Source organism: Pithys albifrons, chromosome 14 (assembly GCF_047495875.1).
Source record: "Pithys albifrons albifrons isolate INPA30051 chromosome 14, PitAlb_v1, whole genome shotgun sequence".
Lineage (NCBI taxonomy): Eukaryota > Metazoa > Chordata > Aves > Passeriformes > Thamnophilidae > Pithys > Pithys albifrons.
Window position 1 is genome coordinate 8493673 of NC_092471.1, and position 9175 is coordinate 8502847.

General features: G+C 41.9%; 1 long non-coding RNA gene across 1 annotated transcript; it reads left to right on the plus strand.

The window, feature by feature from the left end:
- The first annotated feature begins 2498 nt into the window (after nt 1-2498).
- On the plus strand, nt 2499-8132 carry LOC139678671 (uncharacterized). Its single transcript, XR_011699068.1, has 4 exons — nt 2499-2655; nt 4230-4414; nt 7223-7252; nt 7844-8132. It is a non-coding gene; the product is annotated as an uncharacterized lncRNA (long non-coding RNA).
- Nucleotides 8133-9175: the final 1043 nt, after the last annotated feature.

Sequence of the window (9175 nt, forward strand, 5' to 3'; positions counted from 1 at the left end):
ATATCCTCTAAATAAAATCCTATGTATTGTTCAAAATTTTTACATCTAGAGACTCTCCTGGGAACCTCTCATTATGCTTTTGGAAGTAAAGAATTGCTGTAAGTGCTTCTAAGATTATTAATGATATAAACATTTTGGTTGTTCAGACCCATGAATATTCAATCACACGAAGTTGGGCTTTTGTTAGATTCCAATCATGATTAAGGTGTTGGACAAAGCAGACACTCTCTGGGACACTTTGCATGTGTATTTAGGGACTACATAATAACTTGTATCATTGCTGTAGTTGTGAATACTAATTGCAATGTTAATGGGAAATTATCTTCTTCTAAACATAAAACCAAAAATTATAAGCATTTTGTGATTGTTTGATTGCAGTGTGTTGGCAGGAAGAGCTGGAAAATGTCCTGGTGGTTAATCTCTGCTTGTCTCCCCTTCAAGGGGAAATAGTGAAGCATATGTGCAGGCCAATTTGAACCTGCAAAGCACCTAACAAGATGTTGGTGCTCTACAGTAGAATGTGTTCTGTTTAACTCAATAAAAATGCTCATTGCAAGCAGTGATATTGTGAACCTGCCAAACAAGAAGGAGCCTCCTTTACCCAAGCACTGATCAGACATCAGAACAGGCAACAGCATCAGCTTCAATGTGATTTATTCACAGCACAGTCTTCAAATCCTCTGTGCTGCCATAAAGAGCCACCAAGTGATGAAGAGCTTCAGGAGAGACTGAGTGAGGTGTGCTGAGTCTTCTGGGGCCTTTCCCCATTGCTCACCCGTGCCTGGGCAGCAGCAAAACTGGGCACTGCAGAGCCCGGGCTCTGCTCCAGCTCCACCCTTGCTGGTGCTCTGCTCCATCCAGGAGTGAGAGCTGGCGCCAAAGACAATGCATTAGCACAGTCCTCTGGCAGCTTGTACTCTTTATGGCAACCGAGGTATTTGAAATACACCCGTGTCCTTGTGCACCAGGATGTTGACAAAAATGAAGGAAATTTAGGGGAGCATCCCAGGGGGAATAATGACAGGCTAAATGTTATCTTTATTACAGCCACATTAGTGTGATTAGAGAAGGCGGACGCAGCGCAAGAGGCATGTTCTGTCCTCTCTCAGTTTTCCATTACTGAAGGTATTAATCCAAAACCAAACCCACCCGTCCTTCCCAATATCTTGCTCACATCTTTCATTCTTCTCCCTGCTGCAGTCTGTGAGCCTTCAGCTTGTTGCCATGCTTCAGATGATTTTTAAAACATCATCACATGGTAGGTGTGGATAGTTAATACTCTCGGATGTATTTTTAAAACATCATCAGATGGTATCTGTGGGTAGTTAACAACCATGGATTTTCTGTGCATCATTTTCCCAGCACAGGGACTGCCTTCCTCACTACACACAACCTAAATACAGAAAGCTTCACCTCTAAGAGGGCTACATGGTATTGCCAAGTCAGAGCAGTTTTTGAGCACTGTCCTGTGCAGTCATGCACCACGCTTCACATCCCTAAAGCATCTGGAAAATGGGCAGAGGGACTTCCCCTTTCAGAAAAGGGAGAAATATCCTCTAAATCTGAAGGACAGAAAGACAAGGAGAGAGCAAGGGCAAATGGTGTCCAGGGAAATAATCACCAAAACTCAGGAAGCAAGAACCTTGAAGGAAACAGAAAATTGAGCTTGAATAATTTTCCAACTCATTAGCTGTTGAAATGGAGCAAATTCTACATCTGGATCTGGCTTCATTAAATTGCTGGATTGAGTCACATTGACATCTTATTGCCTAAGCCCATCCCTCTCCAATCAGACTAGGAAGCCCATCCCTTGGACAGGCAGTGCTCAGCAGTGCTGTCCCATTCAAGACATACCACTCAAGCAGCTCTAAGATGCCCATTCAAGTTTTACCACCAGCCTTTTGAACCCAACTCTGTTTTTCAAAGTCAAAGTAGCCCACATTACCTCATTCCCTGAAAGTCTGGAGGTAAAACAAGCCTGTACAGAGCTAGCATAGCTTACAAATGCTGCTGCTCCTGCTCTTCAATCCCACCAAGATGCTCTGGAAATGCTGCACTGTGGCAGTGCTGGGGGATGAGACTCCAGAGCACCAGGCTGCAACAGGACAGCTGGCTGTTGAACTGTGTAACACACCTCCAGGATGATGACAGCTCAGAAAATCTGTGGCCAGGAAGGCCCAACGAAAAATCTATTAAAAAATAGATACACTCATTTAGTCCCCTTAAGTCCATTTTTAGGCACCTACATACATTGCCCACTTTCCAGCTGGGACAGACGGGATTTAAGTTGCAAGGAACTGAGATCAAGCTTTGCAGGATGCCTACACATTTCAGCATCCCACACACTTAATACCCGTGATTGTTACAACATAGCAACGAGTCTGTAATTAGTACAGACATTGCCACAGCTGCCTTTGTATTACTTATGAGTCATGCTACTAAAATATTCTTTATTCATTATCCAAGACCTTTTCATTCCTTGCCAGCCATTACCATGTTGCAAGCTACACAGGCCTGTCAGGCCTGTCAAAACCAAGTGCTTTTTCATAGGGATCTTCATATTTAATTTGACGAAGAGTTACTTTACAAAAGAGTGAGATCAAAAAGGTTCTACTCTGCACAAAAGAAGAAAGAAAAACTTAAACGCATCTCAAAGTAAGGGATTTTTTTCCGTGTTGCTTCTCCAGGCATACATCTACAGTTAGAAGAACCACTTTCAAACTTGGCTTAAATTGTTCTGTAGGTTAATTAAATATTGGTATTTTAATGCCTTTTTAGTAACCAGAGAGGAAAAATGCTCATGAAAAACTCAAACTGAATAGAAAACTTTTTTTCTTCTTTATTATAGTGTATGGAATAGAAAGGGGAAAATGTGGCTGAAATGTACAAGCAAATAAAAGTAGTATCAGAAAATTCCTTTGGGCAGATTCTGTTCTAGACTACTAGTACTTACTAAGGTTTTTTTTATTCATTGTGTTATTAAATCACTGGGTTGGAAAGTCCTGGGATCATTTCAAGCCACTATCTCATTGATTTCTTATTCCTAAAGCATTCTTAATATAAGATTGTCATTAGAGCTGATGACAACGATCCCCCAATTTCCCTTGGCAGTGAACTAATTGTCTAAATGTTCTTGCTGCTGAAGAGGAACACTGACAGATTAATTCAGGCCCTGAGATCAGGTTTGTAAATAAATCAGCAGGTTAAAAAATAGTAATTTGACAACGTCAGAAAAGCTCCTCTGAAAACCACAGGAGAAAATGAGTGCCTCAGCCTGCTGACTCCCAGCTTCATGCAGCCAGAGGGATGCAGGGAGCAGCATGGCAGGAGAGCATCCCACTGCACAGCAGGGCCCTTGGGTGCTCAGCTACTGTTGCTTTAAAGACAGTACATTTTGGTGTTTAGATCACATCCATTATTCCTTACTGCTGGAATGCAAGCTGCAGACAAAGCTGTCTCCCTGAGTCTAATGTCTTAAGGGAATGGTGTTTCTCTATTCAGTTAATTTCACAATCTCCTGTTCTGCGTTTCTGAAATCTTCAAGTTTTTCTTGAAAGTCACTATTCTTTTCAGATTTGGTTCTGTACTTTAAAGACTTAGTTTTGCCAAAAAAGTGAAATTCCTGAATTTGTATTTTGGAAAATATACTCTCAAATGTTTCTCCCTCTAAAGTTCAAAGAGTAGCTTCAATTTATTTCTGGAATTTCTTGAATCCTGTTTCAAGCACTTTTCTGTTTGCTCCACCTAACTGGTTAATGTATTCTTTGTTCTGCTCCTGTTTTCTAGTCCTTTTTCCTTCTTGCTAACTTATTTAGCATTTCTCTTTAGCATTTGGAAAACTGCTGTATTTATGCTCCAAATAGCAACAACTTTTCCTCTCAGGTCTGCACCTGAGCTGGAGCATTTTTCCTGAGCCATGAAAGCACAGGAGAAAGGAAAATGTCAACCTGGTACCTGTTGTTCCAACATTGAACTAGTGTAACAGATTGCTGATGCTAGTGATGCCTGAGATGGGCCTGTAAAGTGTCAGAAGAAATCAAACTGAAGTCAAGAATAATCATTGAACTATTCAGTTTAGCAATCTAATTATTTCCCAATTAGGAAGGACATGACAGAAGTGCAGTACATAATGCAATGAAGAAGAGAGAAAGAAAATTTCTTAAGCATTAATCTAGAAATAAAATCAAATTTCTATTTCTGAAATGAATCAGATTTTTTCCTGCCCACAGAAAGAGTCTCTTCACCACCAGGAATGTATCACTGCATCGGCACAACAAAGGGGACAGGACCAAAGCAACTGGGATGAACCACCCAGCAGGGAGCCAAAGAAGTGCTGGTTTTACTCAGCTTTTTTGCCTCCTCTTTTGCTAGTTCCTTTGACCAGGACTGAAAGCACGTGGCTAAAGACTCAGTGGTAAGTTTAAGGCATCATTTGTTGTGGGCTAAGAGACATGGGTCACTAGAAGGTTCATCTCTAGGAATGATCAGAGCTGCTGTTTCCAAATCATGGCTGAAGGAGTTTAAAATAATGGAAAATAGCACAAAACTACTTCTGAGAGCAGAGTAAGCTTCTCTGAAGCACTAACAGACTCTAAATTGTAAATTTCTTCATTAACTCATCTTGCTAGTGAAGAAATGGGGCTTCAGAGGGAATTCAGAAATCATTTCTTCCACATGAAGAATTCGTGCACTTAATTTGTTGCAGTAAACCTCTGTTCTGAATGCTGAGGAGCTCTGTGTTAGCCAGATGATGAAATGGCATCTGCCTTAACTGCTTTTTTCCCCATTTAACTAGTAAAATATTTCCATTTCAGTGATGAGATGAAAAGCACAGAGGAGAAAATCACAGGAGAAAAGAAATGCCCAGTTTTCTAACCAGGGTTTTAGAGTGAAATAGCTGATATTGCCAGATTCAGCACAAAATAAAATTATGGAGAATTCTTTTACAAAGCATTTACAATGAGCAAAAAGTGTTTTGGAGGAGTATACAGTGTACAAGTGGGATTTCAAAACAACACAAGGGACTTAGAGAGATGCATCTCTTTCATTACCAAAACTGTTAGACTTGGATCTAAAAACACTGACAATAGAAGGATTTACAGACTTGGGAGTCTGAAATCTGAGTCTGGTTTCTGTAGATTTCCAGTTTTTCAGAAGAAGGTGATTGAAAACTGCAGTCTCAGAACCATGCCTGACAATTGGCTCTGTGCACTGATAACATCTACCCCACTGAAACTGCCTCCAGTAACACACAGTGCAGCCTGTGACACTGTCCCTGCAGGACAGTGGGACCTCACTCATTGTACTTCTGGTTCAGCATTGGAGATATTAAGGACCCTGGCCTTTTTTTCTTTTAAACAGTGTCTCAGATACTGGATTTTAACACAGCTTACTTCATGGGGAACATGCCTTTTTTAAAAACAAATTCTGACTAAAATATTAATAAATACTTTTCCCAAATACTCCTTTTTTCCCTCCTTCCAAATACTTAATTCTGATATATCACAGACAAAATCTTACTGCATATAAAAATACATTGTTGAATTTGAAGTGAAATCTGAAGAGTTTTAATTGCTCAGAGCCTTGGGAGGCCCCAGCCCCATCTGCAGCAGGAATGCATTCAAGGATTCAGCCTCTGGATTAGTCCCATGGCTCAATGGATGAATCTAAGGTTCAAATCTAAAAGGCTTGGAATACCCAGGTGGCTGAGCCCAGAAAATTGCTTTCCCCACAGATTTTTTTGCTTCAGGGTTTTTGCTGCAGTCCCCCTCCCTGTATTAAGTGCAGAGTCCAGTGTGTAGTTGCCTCTGCTGCTGAGCTGTGTATAAGGGACCTGCAGACCAAAATTTCCAGGAATAACTTAATTACTATGCCGAGGCTTTAAGAGCTGAGAAAATGGATGATTGCAAAGCATATTTCTTATTCTTGCAACATTTTGGTGAGTTCTTAGCACAGAAAAGGCATCATTCCCAAAAATGATCAGGAGGGGCAACTGCAAACCGTTATTTATCTTTCATGGTTAACACAACATTTCGGGCTTAGTCACAGTGTGACAAGCTCTCTTGACATTGCAGATGTTGTTTAGATCTTCTCCCTAGTGCATGTAACATATGGAACTGAAGAATCAACACTTCCAAATGGTCACATGTTAAAGATGTAATACAGGGGAACAGCAAATATCAGTGTGAGGGAGCCCTCACTGTAGTCCCTGCTCCACTGTGGGAGTTTCCAATGCCTTTCTCTACCCTTCGAGGTTTATTTTGCTGGATGATGATATCTCTGTACCAGTGCTCTGTACCATTGTCTAGAAGAATGATCTTTGTCCCCATAGGAAAGCAGCCATAGATATCAGACAAAATAGAGTACAGGTTTGTAGCTTCATTATCTGCTTTAGCAGCTACAAATATTGCAAAGATAAAACATGAAGGGAATTGTATGTATTTCTATAAATGGCAAAAGGCAAAAAATAAAAGCATAAAACTACATATGTCAGAATTTTTTTGTTGTAATTAGCAAAACATTGTTAAAAACTGATTACTGAGCATATCCATCTGATCACTATTTATAATTTCAGAACACCATCCTGGTTATACCCTGCACACTCTGCTCAGCAGCCATCTCAAAAAAGCCAGGATTTTCTCTGTAAGGAGAAATCTGAACATGCCAATTCATTTACCAGTGTGCTACAAGCCTTGCTACGATCAAATTGCATCTCCCCGTCAGAGTTGCCAGAGTTACAGAAAGCACAAGATAGCACCAGGGAAGAAAACAGGTCCCTAGGAAAAGTTATAGAAGTGATCTTGTTAGAAACAGCTGAGCAGCATGGATAATGAGACTCCTCCTCCTGTCAGTAGGTTGTGCAGGGACTCTCAGACCAGTGCTGGGACAGTTCAGCCCCCTCTTGCCATTTAAATGTTATCACAACAATTCCTGTAAGTTTCTAAATTGAAAAAATAATGAACAGTACATAGAAATTAATCATGGGCTTGTACTGAGAAAGCAGTTAGACAAAATATAGAGGACCTTTACAGTGTCACATTTTTGACATAGTACTGACTAACAGGAGGGGATTCTGTTTGTCTCTGCTCTGCTTCCAGCCTAATCGGACCAGTATTGATAACAAAGCACATTTACTCCAGCTGGCTTTGAGCTTGCAAGTGTATGTGCAGCTCAAGTTAGGGCATAAAGAAGTAAACAACTGTCTCCACTCTGCTCTTCACAGGTTTCAGGAGAGGATGGCAACAACTTTCAGGTAAGCTCAGTTCAAATCCTGATGAAGACCCACAGAGAACTGGGTGAATGGAGTGAGCCCACACTGAGCCCTGTTTCACCCACCCTTGCTAAGCTGTGCCTGTGCAGAGAGCAGCTGCTGTAGGCCCTGCCCAGCTGTGCTTGTGCAGAGGGTCTCTAACCTTGACATGGCCTTGGAGGAGTTGGGTGTCTGTGTGGCCCAGCAGCACTTTCCTCACTGTCCCTGCACTGGACCAGTCCTGCCTGGGCACCCTCCAGGCACGCATACTGGCTTAAACTGCCTGTGCATAAAATTTCCAGCAGAGCTGATGTTTCTATTTTATTTTATTTCCCTAAACCACGGCTAAGACTGGTTTTATCAAGTACCTTTCTACTCTAATAAAATGCCATTGTCACTTACAAAGGAAAGCCAGAGGCACAGCAGATGAAGCTGTCCAGGAGAACACCAGTGACAGCATTGCAGATGCACTTAGATGTGATCAATTTATGATAACAATGCTGAGCAAGGGAGCAGATGTGGCAATCTCCCAGCTCAGGTTTGGATACTGCATCTCCTGACACCTTTAATCCTCCTTTTCTCTGCTGATTTTAGCTCTGAATTTAGTCTCTCACCTGCCTGAGGGTTATCCAGCACAGACAGCAGCCTCACCTTCCCCACCAAGGACTGATGGTGAAGAGCAGGCAGGCTCCTGATGTGCTTCTAGAGTGAAAAACATCCATGTTTCCTGTTTGGCAGCCTTAGACATTTTACTCTTGCCTCCATGTTGGGCTGGATGTCAGTTTGTACCAAGACAAGGACCAGTTTACTGCAGAAAAGCAGCTATTGTGCTGATTTTCTTTAAGTGTTCCTAAGTGGTCTTTCATACAAAATATAAATTACCTTGCCCATCACTTCCCTGACAAATAGCTTTTCTGTATTTTTTATTGAACAGCTGTAAACACATCACTTGGTATTGTACCTGTTACACATGCTTAGAGATCTTTCTGCCAGCAGTATTTCATCTTGCAAAAAGTGAAATATTGACAAAATACGTGGTCTTTGAGGTAAGATGTGATGGCCAGCTGGGCTGAACCCATCACTTAAAGGAACAACAGTCCCACAGAAATTTAGATGTTTCAGAATGATTGTGCTGCCTTGCCTCAGTTTTCAGAATCGCAGAGCAGTCTGAGATGGAAGGGTCCCACAAGGATCATCAAGTCCAAGAATACCTGGCTGACCATAGTTTTGCTATGTCTGAAATTGATAGTGTGATGGACACCAAGGCTATTTGATATGTTATTTTATGGCAGTGTATTGTGGTTCAATCCCAGCCAGCTACTGAACCCCACATAGCCACTTGCTCACTGCCCCTGGTGCGATGGGGAAGGGAATGGGAAGGGTAAAAATGAGAAAACTCACGGGTTGAGATAAAGATAGTTTGATAGGTAAAACAAAAGCTGCACATGGAGCAAAAGCAAAAAAAGGAATTCCTTCACTGCTTGCCAAGGGCAGGCAGGTGTTCAGCATCCCCAGGACAGGAGGGCTCCCTCACACCTAACAGTGACTTGGGAAGACAAATACCATTACTCTGAATGTCCCCTCTTCCTTCTTCTTTCCCAGCTTTATGCCAGGAACATGATGCCACATGGTCTGGGATGTTCCTTGGGTCAGTTAGGGTCAGCTGTCCCAGCCCTGTCCCCTCCCAACTCCTTGTGCACCCCCAACCTCCTTGGTGGGGGTGGGGTGTGTGTGAAAAGCAGAAAAGTTCTTGACTCTGTAGACACTACTCAGCAGTAACAAAAGTATCCCTGGGTTATCAGCATTGTTCCAGCACAATCCAAACCACAGCCCCATACCAGCTACCATGGAGAAAATTAACTCTACCTGAGCCAAAACCAGCACACAGTGGTAAAATGAAACACAATAAATACACAGTATTTATGT